Source organism: Nicotiana attenuata, unplaced genomic scaffold, assembly GCF_001879085.1.
Source record: "Nicotiana attenuata strain UT unplaced genomic scaffold, NIATTr2, whole genome shotgun sequence".
Taxonomy (NCBI): Eukaryota; Viridiplantae; Streptophyta; class Magnoliopsida; order Solanales; family Solanaceae; genus Nicotiana; species Nicotiana attenuata.
The window spans coordinates 60,638-69,263 of NW_017673094.1; the positions used below are offsets into that span (position 1 = coordinate 60,638).

The window sequence follows — 8,626 nt, forward strand, 5'->3', positions numbered from 1 at the left end:
AGACGGAGCAAATCACACTTGACACTTATAGTTTAGTTTAAAAATAATAGCAAATAGAAAAGAGGGGAGAAATTTTCAGATTTTTCCATATCTTAAAAATGAGGCCAAGCCTCTAAATTTATAGACAAAGGAAGGGTGAGATGGAGAGGTGCAATCCAAAAGGTGCCTCTTCCATTTTCCATTTACACCCTTTAAAGAAAAACACAACAATAACTAATTTCTAGAACTCATCTTCATCTCCCATAATTTCTTTTTCCAAAGATCATTCCCTCAGCAGCTCTAATTTCTTGTTCCCTGCATAAAAAGATTGCTTCACATGAAGAGAGTTAAATATGTAAATGTGGGTAAGAAGCAAATACTCTTTCGGTCTAACTCAACTCCTAATAATGGGCACCATATAAATCAGAGAACACAAAAGTTATTGATCAACTCAAATTAAATGTGAATGCCAATTCAACAGGAAACCCAAATTAAAGCTAAGAAGAATCCAACAATTGACCCAAATGTCCAATCTAGTGGATTAAAGTAATTGAAATTTTTTTTGCATATCTGAGTCATGATCATATTTTTGCATTATTTACATTGTCTTAACAAACGAAAAGTCGAAAAGCAAGAAATTGCATGTAACATGTTCATCTGAGAAGCATCAAATGAATGAGCTGCCGAACGAGCTGATATGGCAAGGTTGCCAGGAACCTGAACAATGCATAACATAAACTGACATAGTATCAATTTTTTGGGAAGTTTTAAAATTAGCAAGATAATAGCGCATGAGCTCTTCAGCAATCTTAATATCTGAGTATAGATGTCAAACTACTTATACAACACATCATATTTCTCATTATCTCCACCATCTTCTTCTCATGTTCTATTAGTCTGCTTGCAGCTTTTCTTTTGGGGGGAGGGGGGTAATGCAATGATCGGAAGAATAATTCAAGACACGTAATGCAGCTCTAATTATTCAGAACGCAGAATGTTGATATCAACTTCAGTAGCGTTGCTATGCTTATAACTCGCACCAAAAAATAGACATGAACTTCAACTAATTTATCATGCTCCTCAAAACTTCAGCATGAAAATCGGAAACAAACAAAGATCAAAACCAAAGGTAGAAGATAGAAAGATGAAGAAGAGGAATTTCAGTACACTTTTCACGACCGAAAGTAGCACTGATAAGGTTCTCAAACATTCATAAAGGGATCAAACATATAAAATAAATAACTAGAGAAGTGCTTATTTCAACATGCTATCACAATTTAACATTTTAACATTGATACACATAAGCAAAGAAGTCACACAAATGGCCTGAATTTTACAACATAATGAAAGCGCCTAACAAGGGATTTTGTTTTTCTTTTTGAATTTGAGAGGATTTGGAATAACAGTCAAACCATAAATGAAAGGAATGTTGGTTAAGGCAACTCTAAGCACCTCCATCCAAACTAACTGAACCTCTCATGGTTTGAGAATCTACTAGACATATGTACTCAAAGAATTGAAGCTCATGTTAGGTCCTTCGACAAAATCAGCCATGTAGAGCTTACTTTTTTTCATCTTTTAAATTGTGAGGAAATACTAATTATTAGATTAACTGTCTTTTCTTGAACATAAAAACAAAGACAAATAAAGCAAAGTTAAAATCTTTTGGTCAAATATAAGTTTTACCAAATATGCACAACAACAACCTCTAAATTATTCAGACAAATAATACCTTCTACACAAATCAACTTCTTCAGTTCAGTCAATTTTGCCACGAGAATACGCCCATGTGTTTTGCGGTAATATCTGAAAAAATTGCAAGATGGAACTTAGAATTAGCATTTCAGCATGGGATTGTTCGAAACTCCATTTCAGGAAAGAACACGAAATGCGTGAAACATCCTAATCTAGAAGCCAAGATTTAAAACTGCAGACACAGAAAAGGACACTTCGTTTGCTTACATTTTGAGGAACTTATGCTCAATACCTGTCCTACAAGATATCCCAAGTAAAATAAACAAACAAGAGTATGTTAACAAAATACTCAATATAGCCTTGGCCTGAAAGAGAAGGTACAAAGAAAGAAACATCGTGCCATCAAAATAATATCAACCTTAAACATTTAACTGTGTCAACTTCTCACTTAAAATATTGCATTACTAGGTACATTAAGGCTCGAGGATACACTTAAATGAAAAACAAATGCTATTTCATTAATAATACACATTATGTACCGCAAACTAGACTCTAAAGTCAAAACAACTACTATTCCCCAAATCAAGGCAACTTATGATTAATTTGTAAAACTACACTATCACACTATGCAAGAAAGTCAACTAAATGGATAGAAACGTTAACCTATTTATCCAACTGTTCAATAAAAACCAAACTAATATCTTGGAGCCAGTTTGCACCGCCTAGTTAAAAGCAATAAAAAAAAAGGATATAGTAGCATGCCAAATCATACTGAAATTAATCCAAGCAGACTAGTTTAATAATTCAACAAGCAGAATTCCATAGCTGGCATAAGGATATATAGAAATAAATGATCGTGAAACGCCAATTCCCACAGACAACTCTTTGTTTAATCAATCACTAAGTCTTGATCCTAAACTAGTTACGACCACTCTACAACCCTCAGTATACATTATGCTAATATATCTTCGAACGGGCAACTAAGGGTTCTCGCATCCTTGAAGGACTTCTAGCAAATTCGTTCCTTACGATACCAGATATATAAAATAGCAAGCTAAGAACAGATCTAACAATAAAAGTGACAGAGCATCACAAAACCACAACGAAATCGTAGATCCACACAAATACCTACACAGACATAAGCAAAAACTTGAGGAAAATAGAGAGACATGGTTGAACCTGCGAGCTTCGTGGAAGACCTGGCGAGAAGAGGAGACAGAAAGGAGGGGAAAAGGAGTCGCCGGCTACGATGAACTGGTGAAACGCCGACGATGATTTGCGCGAGATTTGGTGAGAGGAAGAGGAAGAGAAGCAGAACGCAGAGAATAAGGTTTTTATTGTGGTGTGAGAGAGAGAGGGGGATACCTAATTTGTGAGTGTTGAGGTATTATTAGCGTCTTGGGAATAAAGCTAAAAATATGTTTAAAATCAAAATAAAAGTAGAGGCGGTTAAAGCCCGCCTCAACATAAATTAAACCGCCGCTTTCGGAATGTTTAATATGGCGGATGGATATCTGCCACAATATTATTGTATTTGTGGCGGTTTTAAGGAACTGCCAAATTAAAACCGCCGCAATTTCATGCCTTTTTTGTAGTGTATTTGACACAACATGCGCCAAGGTATATAGAGAAATTATTAATTTGTAATTATTTCAGATGAAGTTGTACATGCATTGATGAATCATTCTACTATACAAAATGCCGTCTATATGTACTTATTAGCTTCCTTTTACTGAGTATTTTAGACCTAAGGATTGACTTCTTCTACTTACAGAAACAACTCCTGCCCATTAAGCATGTACAGCACATGCTTTCAGACAGAATCTTTCGCGTTCAACTGAGAAAATCATCCTGGAAAGGTTACAACAGCATGCATGCAAGTCTATCCGTTTTGTCCTATGTTGAAAAAAGAGCACATCTTTCAACCCAGTATTGGTGAGAGGAACAAAAAGAAAGTCAAACCTCTTGGGTCAACTGATATAGAAACGTAAACAACAGCTGTGGTATCTGACTATTCCCATGCTGGGGTGAAATTAGAACCATCCACACCATCAAAAAGAAAGAAAAAGGCATGTCTTCTTGTGTATCTGTACTTGAGATTTGATTCTTTCCCCTAGATTCTAAATTGCTTTGATACAAACATAATGTAGCTTACATTTTCTTATTTCCTCCCACTTCTAACTGCGAATAGGATGTAGCAGCTTATTTTGGGATTTTGGGCTTTTGGGTTACTGCACAAAATACTTTTTGGCATTCTGAGGTGAATGGTACCGCCTCGCTGGATAGTGGTGAACGATCACGCACTGGTTATACAAGTTTATTGCTGCCTCAATGTTCCAGATTTACAAGTAGAACAATCTACCACTTTCTGATAAATAACTTGAAATAACTTTCACCTTAACCACATAAGATTAATTGATCTTAGTAGATATTTCCATCTACTTAAATTTGACGTTTCTTATTTGTATGAATTCTGAGATTTATAAAATGTTAGTATTTGAAGTGCCTCTCTGTAGTGCCGTTATGGTAGATGAGACAGTGTTATTTCGATAATGTGCTTTGTCTTTCGCCCTGTGCAATCACATGTGAATGCCAATATTGATTTTGGTATCACTGATGTGTACTTCATATTCTGGAATTTGGTAAAGGAACTACTGCAACAGGTTCCTAAGATCACACAGATTATTCCATGCCGCCTTTTAAAATGAAGAAAGATGAAATCTTTAGTAGACATGCTAAATCAACTGTCATTTTTATATGCTTTCATTTTCCTGATAATTCAAGCATTTAGGAACTCTTTAAAAAGTTTATCATCTTTCACAATTTTCTGCACAAATGTTTTACCAAAGAAGATTCTTATATGTTCTTTTGTAGTTCTGTTTTACCACAAGGCATATATGTTCTTGATTGTTTGGAATATGTGATTTTATCGGGCCCGCCAATCCTTAGCCATTTGGAGTCTAGGTAAATAATTCTCCCACTTAGACCAATTAACAAATTCTAACTGCAGCATCCATCTACTCTACTGCATGCACCTTTCTATTTGCTTCCAAACATCTAAATGATTGATTGTTTTGGTGGTAACTGTTGCCTGCTTGGCTAAACTCCCATTGAATACAAGCCACAGAAAACTAAGTAAAAGAAGAACTCCCAAGAAAGCCTTCATACCATTAATTAAGTTCCAGACATGGTACAGTTCTGCGGTGTATGTTGCTGAATTGTCCACAATTTTTATGTAATGTCACCACCTCTTTTGCCTATCAGCACTTAAAATAATATGATATGTGAGCGCATCAAGTTTAATTGCGATGGATATTATTAGCAACTGCTATTTTACTTTCCAATCGAGTCAAATTATTTTATCAAGTGTTATTTTATGCGAGGAGCTTACTTTCAAATTAAAACAAGATCAGTTGGATTTTCACCTGAACGTTGGCCAGTGTAAAAGGAATTTAAACAATTTCTCTTCTTTCTCCTCTAATGTTCAACATAATTAATGTTCTTAAATACACATTTGCCTAGCTGCTCTTTGTCTATTTTGCCCCCTCTAGGTTTACTAAAAAGCTTTCCCTTGAGGGTTTATTGGTAATTGAATTTGTTCCTTCATTTATATTTGAGACCCATTGTTTCCAGAAGCTGCTACTTCTTCCGTTAAAAACGAACCAACTTCTCTGCTTCTATTGAATCTGGCAGCAATCAATTTCTACTCTAATTGCAATTTGAATTGGTTGCTCCATTGTTGCTTCTACGAACTGCTTTGTGTCCTGCTTTCTTCAGCCCTCACTATTTCTATAAACTACTAAATCTGAGGATACAATCGGCATAGCCTGTTAAGGAGTAAAAACGAATTCTTTCTGACAAATAACCCACCCAGGTTCTCTACTTCTGATTGTTTGTCCTTATAGTGTGATTTTACTTTAGTTTGGTTGCTTCTACTGCAGTGTTCTTTCCACGAGTTTGTTCGGGCTTTTTTTTCCCTCTTGCTTTGTATATTTGCCAGTGTTATACATGCATGCACCTGAACGTAGGATTTTTTTTTTAAACTTCTAAATTTCTCAGTTATAAGTTCCATATTGTCTCTGGTATGGGCTTTATTAAATATTACTACATTTTAGAGCTAAAAAGTTTTGCTTACTACTAAGTCATGCAATAAAAATTGTACTAATTGGTTAGATATGATAGTACAAAAATTCTAGAATTATCGTTTTCTTTGCTAGATTCAATCAGAGGAAAAACTTAAAAAGTGTGTTAATTTTATATTTATGGATGAGTGTGTCTCTGAGTCCAATTGACAAATTTAAATACATCTAATTATACCGTAATTCGCCATCTCTCTCTCTCTCTGTCAGCTCTGAGAATGACCCTTTTTGCTATCCTTAGCGCCCACAAGTTCAGGCACAAGAAGTGCCGCCTGGGATGACAAAAAAGTTGTTGTGCTATTAAAACTGGTGTACTAATTCGATTTCTTTAAGACCTGATCGAATTTTAGTTTTTATATTGATGTAGTTGTGTTATTCCTTAATTGTTAAGCTCAAATTTGCTGATGATTTTTCCTTTCAATTTTGAATGGCTATTTTTCTGCTAAGACCTTTGTGCTTTTTGTGTAGCTGAAGCCACATATACCAAGACTATATTTTTAAATGAATTCATCGGTCAAAAGTTATATCATCTGTGTATTTTTACTGGTTTACTATATAGTTTTTTATTACCTACGTAAGTAATTCCCAGCATAAATAAAGGTGAGTTACTTTTGTACTCTTATTTTTAAGTGAGGTAATGAAAGGTTAGTGAGCAGAGAAGTATACCACTCAAGAACATAAACTAGAATCAGATAAAGCAAGAGAATATCACAGAGAAATTAACTTCACATGGAAGGATGACGTTATAAGGTAAATGGCAATATGTTTGGTTGTGTATTTAGTCTTTTTTGGTGAATGAAGACCAATTTAGTCTCCATTTCTAATGGCGTATTTGTTACTGGAAAAATCACTTAATTGCACTTCATACACAAAACATTTTTAATCACCATGTGCCTAATTATATTATCTCCAAAGCACCCGGTAATTGAGTATTGAGATTACTTTACCTGGTTATAACTACAACTTTATCGATGCATAACATATATGGTAAATGATGTACTTTTGTACAGGATCAAGTTGACTTTTACTACTGCCGCACTATGCACTTCTAATTCATCTGTCAACAACTCAAAAGGTACACTGTTTACTTCTCCTAGACATTACCACTCAACAACATATCTCTTACCATTTGGAGCTGTGTTAAAGAAATATGTCTCAAATGTATGCCATTTGTTCTCATATGTCTTTCTCCTAGAGTATTTTACTATTTTTCTAACTTTGCGTTAACTAAAATATTCTATATACTGTATAATTTTCAGATTATACTATTCTATAGTATTAATTTACAAAAGTATAAACTATTGTAAGCAGGAATGTGTAGAAACATACATACTCTGAATTTACATCAGAAGGCTAAAAGGAATGCGGAAGAACGAATTGTTGATAGAAATTTGCACTGTCTACTAGATATGAGCAAATATCACCCGAAAAAAAACAATTATTTTTGTCCCAACTACGAGATAAAAGAGCTAAATCGGAAAAACAAACACTCCTTCAACAGTCAAGTAGTATAATAGTCGCATCTCTCGAAGTTGATAGCCAATCTCGAAAGCAAAGTGCTCTTACAATTACGAATCCTTCATTACACCTTCAAGAAGGTTAGTTAATCGTATTTTTATCTTCCTTTTCTGAAATATTTCTGTATAAATTATAATATTTGTTTATACGAATAATGTCTTGTGCAAATTCTCTAATTGTAGTATCTATAGGCTTTCTTATAATTTGGATTTGTTCTCGTTTGTTTATTTCTTACAGTATTTTACCCTTCTTCTAACTTTGCGTCAACTTAAATATTTGATATAATATGTGAATTTCAGATTATAATATTCTATAGTATTAATTTAACAAAAGTATAAACTATATTAAGCAGGAACATTTGGAGACATAAATAATGTGAATTTACATCAGAAGGCTAAAAGGAATGCGGAAGAACGAATTGCTGATAGAAATTTACGTCGTCATACTATATATGCACAAATGTCACCTGAAAGAAAACAATTGTTTTTGTCCCAACTACGAGACAAAAGAGCTGAATCGAAAAATTAAAGACTCCTTCAAAATTCAAGTAATAATGTGTCACGACCCCAAATACCTCGGTCGTGATGGCGCCTATCACAGTATTAGGCAAGCCAACCAAACATTTACCACAACGAAATCTTTTATAAAATCATTTTTCTGGTATCGAATAAGTCTCAAATTCGTCATATGAAATAGATGAATAAAACAGAATATGCGGAAAAGCAGTACAAAATACAAACACAGTCTAAGAAATCCGGTGTCATTGGTCAAGAGCCTCTAAATACAACTCAAAACTGACTGAATAATACATCATAAATCTGAAATAACAGAATACTAAGATAGGAAGGAGGAAAGCAGGGCTGCGAACGCCGTGCAGCTACCTTGCGATCTCCGGAAATACTCTGAGAGTGCTGGAAGCTCTCACTCTGATGCACGAGCACCTGGATCTGCACACAAGGTGCAAGGAGTAACGTGAGTACGCCAACTCAGTAGATAACTAAAGTACATATAGTCTGAGTGCAGTGACGCGCATTTAAAAATCATATATCAGGAAATCTCAACAGAAATATCAAGTCAAAGATCTGCAGTTCAATAGTCAATTTACTCGTAAAAATCTCTAGATTAAATCAAAGTCTTTGAAATTATTTATTCAACATTTTCAAAAGAGGCTTTGTATAAAAGAAGGATGAAAACAGTAATTGTCATAAACAGGCCCGTTGGGCAAGATATCACTCATAAGTATAGCCTCTCGGGCAAGCCTCTCAGTCAATCGTGACTCAGCTCTCGTCACACAG

General features: G+C 34.6%; 1 long non-coding RNA gene across 1 annotated transcript; it reads right to left on the bottom strand.

The window, feature by feature from the left end:
• Positions 1–193: 193 nt before the first annotated feature.
• On the bottom strand, positions 194–3,029 carry LOC109215428. Its single transcript, XR_002066347.1, has 3 exons — positions 2,854–3,029; positions 1,712–1,785; positions 194–294 (listed from the first exon to the last, which is right to left on the bottom strand). It is a non-coding gene; the product is annotated as an uncharacterized LOC109215428 (long non-coding RNA).
• Positions 3,030–8,626: the final 5,597 nt, after the last annotated feature.